The sequence below is a fragment of the Molossus molossus genome, unplaced genomic scaffold (assembly GCF_014108415.1).
Source record: "Molossus molossus isolate mMolMol1 unplaced genomic scaffold, mMolMol1.p scaffold_m16_p_3, whole genome shotgun sequence".
Lineage (NCBI taxonomy): Eukaryota > Metazoa > Chordata > Mammalia > Chiroptera > Molossidae > Molossus > Molossus molossus.
In genome coordinates, this window is record NW_023425366.1 from 107909920 (window position 1) to 107922650 (window position 12731).

The window sequence follows — 12731 nt, forward strand, 5'->3', positions numbered from 1 at the left end:
ATTTTACAACACTCAATTAATTTATAATACAGTAGTTTTAAAAGATGCATGGGTTAAGATAGTTAAAAAAATAAAGGAAAGACAAATAGAAATATAGAGAACCTATCAAACTATTCTCATAAATTTATAAACTAAATTAGTACATCATTGCTGGTGGTTTTCATGGCATTGTTGGGAGACATCTTCCAGAAATGTGGGAGAAAAGCTGGGTTTACACGAAAATAGTACACAAATCGGAACTAAAGAGGGATTTAGGAAAAGCGGAAACTTAAAACTTAGGCCATCTAAAAACTCAAAGCAGGAGCAGAGTGTCTTTTGAAGATGATAAATTTAAGTTTAGCATATATGTTTGCATAGAATAAACTAATAGCTTTATAATTATGTGCAAGAACACATTTGTATATGACTGACATGCCTGTATGATTATGTAAAATCTGATGTGTTCTTTTAACCTAAAGCCAAGTGTACACAAAGGATTACAATTTGTGAGAATATGCCTTTAAAGGCATTTGGGACAATGCTTCCTAGCCAGTTGGTATTTGATCTTTATAATAACTTCTGTAAGGATCATGTGGTTTTTGTAAAATTTGTTTTTAAATGAAAGAGGTAAAACTACCTTTTTTATTTTTAATTTTTAAAAAATGTTTTGTTCATTTCTTTTTTTTAGAGAGAGAGGAAGGGAGAGAGCAATAGAAACATCAGTGTGAGAGAGAAACATCAGTTGGCTGCTTTCTGCACGCCCCCTACTGGGGATCGAGCCTGAGACCTGGGCATGTGCCCAGACTGGGAATTGAACCAGGACCTCTCAGTCCATGGGACAACACTCAATGCACTGAGCAACACTGGCCGGGCAAAAACTGCTTTCAAAAAAAAAAAAAAAATAGACTTTATTTTTTAGAGCAGTTTTAGGTTCACAGCAAGATTGAGAGGAAAGTACAGAGATTTTTCCATATACCCTGCTCCCCCCACACATGTATAGCTTGCCCCTTCAACATCCCCTACCAGAGTAGTATATTTCTTACAATTGATCAACATACATTGACACATCATTATTACCCAAAGTCTATAGCTTATGACAGGATTCACTCTTGGTGGTGTATATTCTATGGGTTTAAACAAATGTATAATGTACATGTATCCAATGGTATCATATAGAGTAATTTTACTACCCTAACAATCTCTCCATTCTGCCTCTTCATCCCTCCCTCCCCGCAACCCCTGACCACCACTGACTGTTCTTTCTCTTATTTTTTAATCCTCACTTTTTCCATTTTTTTGTACAGATAGAGTGGGAGGGAGAGAGAGGATGAGAGAGAGAAAAACATTGTCATGAAAGGGACACATTGAGTGGCTGCCACCCACACGACCATACAGGGCCAGGGACAAACTGCAAACGAGGTATGTGCCCTTATCGGAAACCGAACTCGGGTCTCTCTGGACCGCAGGCCGACGCTCTAACCGCTGAGCCAAACCGGCCAGGGCCTGACTGTTCTTTTTACTGTCTCCAAAGTTATGTCTTTTCTAGAATGTCATATATTTGGAATCATACAATATGGAGCCTTTTCAGATTGGCTTCTTTCTCATAATCATATGCATTAAGGTCCATGTCTTTTCATGGCTTGAGAGCTCATTTATTTTTAGTGCCAAATGATATTCCATCATCTGAATGTACCAAGTTTATCCATTCACCTACTGAAGGACATCCTAATTGTTTTCAAGTTATGAAGGAAGCTGCTGTTAACATGTGTGTGCAGGTTTTAGTATGGACATTAGTTGAACTCACTTGGATAAATTCTAAGAAACATGATTTTCTGGGTCATATGGTAAGAATATCTTTAGTTTTGCAAGGAACTGTTAAACTACTTTTATTGAGAATCCTAGGACCCTTCCCGACGGGTAGAGAATCTGGAGTTACTAGGACACCAGCGCTGGAAATGGCGAAGGAAAGAGCATTACTGTGCAATGTGGTCTTGTACCTGGAGAAGCAGGAGGCTGTCATGAGTAGAACAAGTGCTTTTGTGCAAGAGAGTGGGAGCCCAGCAGCTCTCTTGGGGAGGAATGATGTTCCTTTATTCACAAGAGGCAGATCCTGCGCAGATCGTGAGCTCGCTGAGTGCTGGTACACTTTAAGTGATTAATGGTGAAGCACATGCAGGAGTAACCATGCTTGGACCCAATCTCTGATGCTACTAAAAACTAGAGGCGTTTATACTTTGGAGCTTTTTAAAGCCAGTGGCAAATATAAAGCTATGTGATCAAAAGACTCCAAGAGAAAATCTCTCCTCTGCCATCTTGTTTCATGAGTTCATGGGAGTCCCATTACAGGGCACCTCACAGAAAAGACATGCCGAGGACACGTTCTCCACAGTTCTCAGTCGGAATAACATTTTTTTTTTTTTTCCTCACCCGAGGACATTTTTTTCCATTTTTTGTTCAGGTAGAGTGGGAGGGAGGGAGAGAGAGGAACAGAGAGAGAGAGAGAGAAACATCGATGTGAAAGGAACACATCGAGTGGCTGCCACCCGCACAACTGACCAGGGCCGGGGACAAACTGCAACCGAGGTACGTGCCCTTAGCGGGAACCGAACCCGGGTCTCTCTGGACCGCAGGCCGACGCTCTAACCGCTGAACCAAACTGGCCAGGGCTGAATAACTTTTTTAAAAAGTAACTTTTGTGTTTCCCTCAATCTGAAAATAACTGGATTTTTGAGCTATGAGAAATAAAATGGAGGCATCTGACTTAATTATAGTAATAATGCACTTAAAAAAAAATCCTAACCCAAGGATATGTTTATTGATTTTGAGAGAGAGAGAGAAACATCGATGTGAGAGAAGCATTAATTGGTTTCCTCCCATACGCACCCCGACTGGGGAACAAGCCCACAACCTAGGTATGTGCCCTGACGGAATTGTTCCATACGGGACAGCACTCCAAACGACTGAGCCCCCCTGGCCAGGGCTAACAGTGCACTTTTGAAGATCCAAACATCTGGTTTCTGCACTGGACAGATATTTATTGAATGACTGTTATGTGCACATACTGTCCCTGAGTACTTCTAGCATGCACCAGCAGGGTATGAAATGCTTTACATAAGCCCTTCACGAGTTATATTTAATAGCCCAGTATTTAGTTGAGGCAAAGATTCTGACCATCTGTGCTTTTCGTGGAGAAAACAGTCTCAGAGAGTTTCACTGACAATCCTGAGGCTGCCTGGCTGGTGCTTAGCAGATCATGAGTTAAAAACCTCAGACTTTGCTTAGACAGCCAAGGTTTAAATTCCTGCTCCACCACTAACTAGCTACCTCGGCTGGTTAACTCACTGAACCTGGTTTCTCAATAGCAAAATGGGAGTGGGAAGGTTTTTTAAAGGACTTACTTTTTAGGGTTGTTATAAGGATTAGGTGAGTTAATGCAGTAACAGTCTGTGTTTGGTTACCAACTTCTTTCAAGAATCAAATGCAACCCCTTTGAAAGTGCCCACGTTAATGCCCCTGGTGAAAATGCCACTTCTTACTGTGAGGCCAGCAAGTTTGACAGCCTGCTCTGGATTTTCTTCCCACAATGGAGGTGGGTAGTGATCAGCTTAGCTTCCCCCCTTCCTTTCTTCTCTGCTCCGCAGCATTTCTGGGCTAAGCAGGGACAATTTCCATTCCTTTTACAGTCTAGGCATTAAAAAGCACGTGGGAAGCAGCCCATTCATCATTTTCTGAAGAACTTGACCCCTAACTTCCCCAGCCAGCTGAATACTGTCTCTGGACTCTGATTTAGGCCCATCTGTGGCCATGGGGCAGGGCTTGGGTGTTTGGGGGGATGAAAACCAGGTGAGTTTGATGTTGGAAGGATGAGGAGGGGACCAAGAGGGAGTGGAAGGCTGAAGGCAGACACTGTGGGCAGGACAGGCGCTGGCTCACCATAGTGTCTTCAAGGCCTGGTGCCACTCTACTTGGTTCCATGTTTGCTGAGAATGACGGCAGCTAACAAGACGCTTGTTATTTTACATGGGTCATTCCAAGGACTGTTTACAAATAGCCAGGAATAGCTGATGTTCTTCCCATGTTACAGATAGGGAAACTGAGACACAGAAGGGTCAAGTTATTTGTCAATGGTAACAGCTAGAAATTGGCACTGGCCCATGCAAACTCAACTCTCCTGGTCATTTCCCTTTAGAATCTCTCTGGAGGTGAATCATGGCAATGGTGGGTTCCAGTCCCAGTGAGAGCTGGGGCACCCCTCTGGGACCTCAGTTCTCTCACCTGCAAAATGAGGCTATTAATAAAGCGCCCCCCCCCATCACCTGACCTGTTTACCTGAAGAGGGTTTGTGGACTAAGACGGGGTATATACCAAGCAGAGAGCCCCGCAAGGGTGTTCAGCTCCTTTAACCCTCTGGCTGGAGCCCACGTGGAGCCGGGGCTCTGCGCCAAGCAGAGGGGTCCTCTTTGCACCTGGCCAGGCGCTGCCTCCAGCCACGGGAGGGCTGGGGGTTTTTAGGTGAATACAGGTGAGCTTGATATTGACAGGATGGGGAAGGGGCCAAGAGGGTCTGCGATGCAGGACTCGCATCTGCCGCCCCTCCCGCGCGCCCCGCCGCGCCAGAGGCCGCTCGGCACCATATTTAGTCAGGGGGAGCGGGCAGCCCCGGGCTGGTATGCGGCGCTGGGAATTCCGCAGGAAAGAGCCCTCGCCTGCCCTTTTTGGGTTGTCTCCCGCCCAGCACCCCCCGCCCGCCCGCCGCACCCCGGGAGGGAGGACCAGCTGGACCGGGAACCTCGGAGTCCGTGCCGAGCGGGGAGCGGGGCGTCGGGGCTGCCTGCGGGTCCCCGGCCTGGCGCGGGGCCAGCCCACCGCCTCGGCTTCCTTTTATGGCCTGTGTGCGTGCGTGTGACAGGGGAGAGCCAGGCAGAGGGAGAGTGAGAGAGACTGGAGCCAGAGACCAGAGACAGTGAGACATGCGGGAGAGACAGAGACCAGAGACAGTGTGACCTCCGGGAGAGACCAGAGACAGTGAGGCATGCGGGAGAGACACAGAGGCCAGAGACAGTGAGACATGCGGGAGAGACACAGAGACCAGAGACAGTGAGGCACATGGGAGAGACACAGAGGCCAGAGACAGTGTGACCTCTGGGAGAGACAGAGACCAGAGACAGTGTGACCTCCGGGAGAGACACAGAGACCAGAGACCAAAGACCAAGTGATGCATTTGAGAGACAATAAGAGAGAGAGACAGTGATCGACAAAGTGACAGAGATACAGTGACAAAAAAGGCAGAAGACAAACGGTGCTGGAGAGACACAGTAGCAGACAATAGGAGGTGGAGAGGAGGCGGGAAAGGTACAGATAGAGAGATAAGGGATTGGTAGTGATACTAAGAGGGAGAGAGACAGGGAGTAAATTTGTAGGCAGCTTCATTTGCAAGAATTTTGGGGACAGATAGGAGTACACGCAAGGGAGGGCGGGCCGCATTCTCTGTGGATCCTGACGTGCACTTTGCAAATTATAGTATATAATTATCACACACGTTTCAGCAGCGGACATGGAGGCTCAGAGGAGGGAATTGGCTTGTCTGAAGTCACACAGGCAATGGAGCACCCCGGGGCCTCAAGTGACAACAGTGGGATATTTTTTTCTTGTGGGTGGAGGTGGGGCTGGCAAGTTGGGAAAAGTAAAAACTTCCCCTTCTCTCACAATTCCCAGCATTCGTGGGCTCCTGCCTTGCACTTTGCAGAGTTCAAAAAATCCCCTTTTCTACCCTTCAAGCAGCACGGCCGGCTCCCTTTCCTGCCAGAGGCGAATAAAATGGGGAGAGGGGCGGGCACGTGTCAACTCGATCCCCCAGGGAGAGGGAGCCGTTAAAGCCTCTTGGGCTGAAACGAACTCAGGGAAGCAATTCTCAGGCATCCCCCATAGACGCTGGCCACTCGACCCCTTTGTCCAGGGACCTGGAGTCCCGGTGACTGTCCCGGAGCCGGGGGTGAGACACCTGCCGAAACGCGTCTGCGGGGTGTGGCCGTGCCCAGAGCCTCCGCCTAGGCCCCTGCACGTCCGCGCCAGGTGCGCCCTTCTCCCAGCGCCGCAGGTGCGCCCAAGGGCCTGGACCAAAGCCCCGCTTCTGCGGCCCTGCAGGGGGCGCTGCAGAGGGAGCAATGCGGACCCTCCCCTCCTCCGCCCTCCTGGGCGGCCTCCCCCTTTCCACTCACCGGCAGCTCCGGGTCTATAAAGAGAGGCGTCTCAGGCGAGCCGGGAGATTTGGACGCCCCTGCCTGGGAGGTGTGCCAGATCTGAGCTCTCCATCCAGTTTCTTCTCGTTATCCCACAGTGGGAGATCTGTAAGTAGTGTGGGCTGGTGGGGGAAGGAGAGGGGGAGGGAGGGGAATGGGGGGGAGGGTCCTCCAGGGCATCCAGGGGCTGGGGAGTTGGTGAGGTGTACCCGCTGCCCTCCTCTTCGGGACTATGGTGAGAGGATGGGGGTTCACCATTTTTATTTCTCTCTGCCCCATCGCCCTAGATTTTCCCCAAACCAGCAAAGATAATTATCACTTTGGGGGTACTTATGAAAGAGGACAGATGATGCCTGGCCCCAACTCCAGTTATAGTAGAATCTCCAGGAAAGAGTCCCAGATGATTCTTGTTATGAGGCAACTCTGGAAGACGTGCTTCCTTACAAACCTCAGAAGTCCAGCCTCAACAGCCAGACTTCGAACTTTTATTCTAGACACAAAAAGGGCGCAGTGGAACATCACCGGAAAGTCGTTTCTGTCACCTAGTCACGCCAAGTGTCGCTTCATGTGGGTTTGGAAGCACTGCTTGGTTCTGCAGATAAGGCATTAACTCAGTTAAAAACACATGGGCACATACTCCGCAGAGAGGGCAATATTTTTCATCAGTCCAGAGGAGGTGCTTGTTGATAACCCTGGAGGGATAGGCTGGTAATGATCCATTTCATTTATTACAGCCTTCCAGACTTCCTTCCTCCAAATTAAAAAAAAAAAATTCACTCAGGTTGACCCCAACAGCCTCAAATACCCAGGCCAATGCCAAAGTCCGCAATTGCCCCCAGCACCTGCAGGTGCATTGTATGAGATTGCACTGGGATTCTCTGCAGAGCAGCCAGTGCAAAGAGACTCACATGCCTTGCAAAGTGGGCAAAGAAATCGTGTGGCTGCTGCCTGTTTTATGTTTTCTCCCTGCACAGAGAGCTGGTGGGGATTTTGCTGCCCGAGGAAAGGCACCGTTCAAAGCCACACTTGTCAAAAAGTAAAGGAAAATATTTAGAAATTCGAGACAGGGAGCGATTGGTTACAGTATTAAGAACTGATAGACTAAACTGCAAACTTGTCAGGCTTTGGCAAAGGGAAGGCAGACCAGCTGTTGGTAAACTGCCTTGCATAGCTTCGTTTTGTTTAGTGCAGTCTTCTTGGTTTGTTTGGTTTCCTTAAAGCTCCTATTTGAGAATTTTTATAGAGAGGGAGCTTGAAGATGATGAACTGAAAATTATTAGTTGGCGCTAGATGTATAAAATAGGATATTGAGTATCCGTGGAAGGAAAATCAGTCTTTCTTTGGCATTTTGCCACTGAAGTCGCTACCGCTGAGGGAGCACTTATGTGCCAGGCACTGTAGCAGTGTTTGACTTGATGTATCTCATTTAATTATTGCAACCACCTCCTAAGGGAGGTACTATGATGCCTGATTAGTAGACAAGGCAGCTGAGCTCAAAGAGGTTCAGTAACTTGCTCTGTATGACACAGCTAGCAAGTAGTATACTCCATTCCTGGGTCTGCCTGATGCCATCCATACCCTCGACCCCCACCATCTTTTTTTCTTTATCATGAACAAAAACTCTGTTGGAGCCAGGTTTCTGGCAGGACTAAATGTTTCCAAGAAGGCGAGTGTTTATCATCTTTGAAGAAAACATAAACTGACCTTTTGAGAATTTAAAATAAAAGACACTGTTTGTCCCCTGGTGGCATAGTAATCAGCTGGCCCAATGACCTTAGGTGGCTTGTCATCCCAAGAGTCCAAAATGTGAACTAGCTGGGCCTTCCTCGAGAAGCTTCTGGGGCCCGCCTTGTAAACACCATGTTTTTTTATTTTTGTGTCTGAAATAGATGTGTTATTCCGTACAAGGTAGTTGTTATCATTACTTTTCTGTGCGAGGGCTGAGATTGAGGCAAGCATGCCCATTTATGGTAGCGATTTCCATGAGGCCAGCCCCAGCCCCCTTGCAAATTAGCCTTGTATTGCAGCTTTGTTGGTTGGGACTCTGGGGATTTCTCTGCCCTTGTCCTTCCCGTTCAGGACCAAGTGGAGGAGCCTGGAGGAGGTGGCAGTGGGAGGAAAGGGGAATCAGTTTTTCCTATTCTCTCATTTGGAAGTTTTATTTGGGGGAGGGGTTGTCTCCTTTCCTCAGTATGATGGATCCAAGCAGGTGGATACTAAGCTTTGGCACAACCGTGTAATTCTCAAATCAGATATATATTCAATTTTTCTGGAAAAACCAAGTCCAATTTGAAATCCACAGGAATCCTAAACTGTCACAAGCAAATCTAGAAAACCTCCACACTGGCCTTCCCAAACCTCAGTTTTCCTATCTGTAAAATGGAGCTCATGCGGATAGCAGTTAGTGGAGCACTTTGGCCAGACAGCGTTCTAGATCCTTCACGGGCATCGTGTACTGTCTTCACGGCAACCTTTGGAGTAGATGCTGTTATTATGGCCACTGTTTTACAAATGCGGAGTCTGAATACCTTGCTCAAGATAACTCGACTAGCCAATGAGGAAGACACAAATCTACACAGCTAGCTCTTTCTAACCCCAGAGCCAAGGGATCACTCTGTTGGGAAGATTAAATGGGATAATGCCCATGAAGGGCTGAGCACTGTGCGTGGCCCTGGTCAACGTCAGTGGATGGTTATTTATAGCACCGGTGACCAGAGACTTGAAGAATCCTACTCAGTGTGGCTCAGCTGGCTCTTGGCAGAACCAGGCAGCCTGTTGTGTGGTCTTTCCATAAAGAAGAAATTTGTTCCCAATTTTTCTTTTGTGTCATCTCTTTTCATAAACCCAATTCTTATTTTAGTTTAACATGGCTATTGGAATCTATTTTAATATGGCCGCACGTCCTCACCGGTGTCGGGAATAGTACAGAGTCCAGTTATATTGGCCCATTTGTGATTCGCTTACGGCGGCGGTGGCCTCCTTTAAGAGCTTCCACCTGTGAGACTCGGGGAGACGATCTATATACTAGATTGCCTTGCCCGATACCCCATGAGTCGAAGAGTCCCGGTAACTAAGAAGCCTGTCTGGCTCTTCCGTGCTCGTAGGTCTCCTCCTTCCTCCCCTAACTTTTAAGTACATCAAACCGTGGCCACATGGTGGAGGAAAGGACGAATTAAGAGAAGACCGAGCAGGGATCTGAAAGGAATTTTATATGGGATCAGAGGATGCAAGACGAAGCTAGTGCTGCCCCTGGTATCTGCAGGAGGAAGTTGGGTATCTCTGACTTGTGACAGCGATTCAGGGGCTCAGGGGGAACAGTCCTCATCAAAGTCCCTGAGACAGGGCCATAGGACTCGCCACATGCTCACTCATGCGGGCTGGGACATGCCCCCCTCTGCTGGTGAAGCCTGCAGCCAGAGACCCAGAGACCCAGCAACTCAGAAGGGCCCTGTGTCTGAGGCTCCTGCGGTCACTATAGCCGGTCCCCACTCTCCAGGTAGAAGGCTTTCTCCCTCCCCACCCCATTCCTTCCTCTCTAGATGTCATCATGGTTCATGTATTCCCGTGCTTCTTTCTAAAACTGTTCTCTGTCAAATTTTCCTTTTACACAAATATTGGCATTCTATAAATCGAGTTTTCCCCTCGCATAATTATATATTTTCAACACCGTTCTATATCAGCACATTTAAGGGTTTTCCTTTTTATCTGCTGCATGACCCTCCATTGTATGGAAGTCTAGCATCTTAGTGAAATAACCCCTTATTGAAACATACCAGTTTCACACCTCCGTTTCTTATAAACAGGACTCCCAGGAACATCCTTGTGTATCTATTTTTGTCTCATTACGTGAGTTTATCTGTAGCATGAAGTCCCAGCAATGCGATTGCTAAGTGAAAGACCAGGCACATTTAAAATGGATAGATATTGCTGAATGGTCCTCCAAGGAATACTGTCATTTTAAACTTCTGATGGTCACATATGTGAGACTGTACATTGATTTTTAAGCTGTGCTATGCCGGAGCTCTAAGACACCAACTACAGTGGAGCTTTGGGGCCAGAAATGACCAGTTCTCTCTATCCCCAAAGCATCCTCCACCTCTTGCTAACCAGGCTCTCCATAGGGAGGAAAAATAACTGAGCTTCACTAATGAAAATAAGTTTGTTCTGGAGTTACTTTAGAAACAGTAGGCAAATGAGTTAGGCAGATGTTATGAGGCCACATCGAAGCGGCAGGCTCACCACTCTTTCCGGTTAAGGTGAGGTCAAGCTTCCCGGGCAGGACGGGGAGATGATTTTGGAAGATGGGGGTGTGGTTGGTGGGGAAGTGGCTATGGAGCAAAGAAGAGATGTTTTGCTAAGAGGAGATTGGGTGTCAGAAAGATCTGGGTTCTAATTCTAGCGCCAACTTTTTTTGTTTGTTCATTATCATTCGAGGATATTTTTCCATTGATTTTTAGAAAGAGTGTGTGGGGGTGGAATCAATGTGAGAGAGACACATGGATTGGCTGCTGATTGAACCTGCAACTCAGGTATGTGCCCTTAACTGGGACTTGAACTTGCAACCCTTTGGTCCTCAGGCCGAGGCTCTAACCACTGAACAAAACTGGCCAGGGCTTAGCTCCAACTTTCACAAGCGGAGCTCTTTAGTTCACTTCTCTGGACCTTGGTAATACTGTAGAAACAATAAATAATGCCCATCTCGCTGAACACTTATGAGACATGGCGAGATGATGTATATAATAAATTGCCTTGTCCGACACCCCATGAATGAAGGGGGCCCAGTAGCTATAGCAGCTCTTATTAATAATAGATTTAGAGTCCCAGCTGCCTCACAGGGACAGTTTGGGGCCCAGAGAATGGGTGCATCTAGGGAGTCCAGCCCCTCTCCTGCTTCCCTCTGCACGCTTGGCTCTTCCCAGGCTGTGAACTCATTTCTCCACTTCGGAGACCCTTCTGGTTTGTTCTAGGTCAGGCTCAGGAGCGTTCATTTTGCCTGTGTGGCATTTACAGTGTGCAGTGATTTCACCCTAGGGGTGGGTGTTTTGTACCTACATTCACACTTCCAGGTCTATGGAAAGTCTGGCGTGCAGGGCCCACATCCTTGCTAGGTGACAAGAATGGGAGTCAAGCTGCCATGCTCTTTGGAGAGGGCAATGCCCAGCAACCTCTGCCTGGGTCACTCTGCATTGCTCACCTGACCCTGGAGGCATTTGGGTCCAGGTCTAAAATCCTGAGGGAAGCTAGTAACCAGACCTGATGATGTGCAAATCCTATACTCTTTGGGCTCTGGAGCATTTTATTCATTTTCATTTTCATTAATGCAGAAGCAAAAGGATCAAGGCCTTTTACCCCTAAGTTCCTCTGGGGAAAATAAAATTGATGCTAAAGCAAACTAATGTGGCTGACTGTTCTCAATTGGGCCAATTTCAACCCTTTGATCCAGAGTCATAGATACCATAAAAGGTTAGAACTAAGCCAGTCCATTTTCATTTGGGAGAAAAAAAAAGAAAAACTGTAAGTCACAGAAAGGGAGAGTGACTTGCTCAGGGTCACCCAGCTCTGAGTCTGGAGCAGAGCTGGGACTTACAACCCTGTGGTCGTATAGGCGCTATCGAACAGCTTGTCTGTGCTCAGTGAAGCCGTGGATTGTTGGTAAGGAAGCCAGGACTGTGCAGGGCTGACACACTCAGCTGTGCCCAGCGCTGCTAATGCGAGTAGTGACAGAGTCCTTTGCTTTCATCAGAATGTTCAAGAGCAGCCCTTGATCATGGACTGTACTTAGAATTCATCAGTCCTATGTCAGAGTCCTGTAGGTGTCCTTTTAGCCCTTGGAGCTGATGCAAGATGTGGGCGGAGAGGCGGGGGAGAAGGAGGGCTTGGAGAGGAAGAAACAGGTGCTGCGGGTCCCCCTTGAGCTTTGGCCATCTGGGCAGCTGTCTCTTCTCCGATCTGATGTGAACTCCCAGGATGGTGTCGACTAAGTAATGACTGTCCTCCGCTTTAATCGTCTTTCCCAAGAGAGCCCATCTTTTTTAACGCAGTGGTTCTCACTGGGGACATCTGGCAATGTCTGGAGACATTTTTGGTTGTCATGACCGGGGAAGGGTATATTTCTATCATCTAGTGGGTAGAGACCAGAGATGCTGCAGTGCACAGGACGGCCCCCGCCCCCGTCAAAGGATTATTCAGCCCCAAAGTCAATAGTCTTGAGATCAAAAACCCTGCTCTAAATGAAAGACCACCGCAGGGAGCAGCAGACCGAGTTTTGCTTCCCTTCAACACTGGGAGAATTCTACCATGGACTGTGGTCTCTAATGTCTATTGCACTTTTGCAAGCTACTTGTCATTCTGCACTGGGCCTTACCTTGTGCCTGTCCTGACACCTTCTGCATGGTTGTCCGCCACTCAAGGTTCTGGGTGCATGCAGAGGCAAGTTCTTATTACAATAGAACCAAGTTATCCAGAGCCCTCAAATTGCCAAGTTGTGTCCTGTGTGTATCTGTATTTCCCTCA

At 47.7% G+C, this 12731-nt stretch overlaps 1 protein-coding gene across 2 annotated transcripts in view; it reads left to right on the forward strand.

Moving 5' to 3' along the window:
* The first annotated feature begins 6275 nt into the window (after positions 1-6275).
* Positions 6276-12731, forward strand: part of MYH11 (myosin heavy chain 11) — a 122133-nt gene continuing 115677 nt past the window's right edge. For both annotated transcript variants that reach the window (XM_036278637.1, XM_036278636.1), the window contains exon 1: positions 6276-6326. The gene's annotated coding sequence lies outside the window, so the exon portion shown is untranslated. The remainder of the gene's footprint in view (positions 6327-12731) is intronic.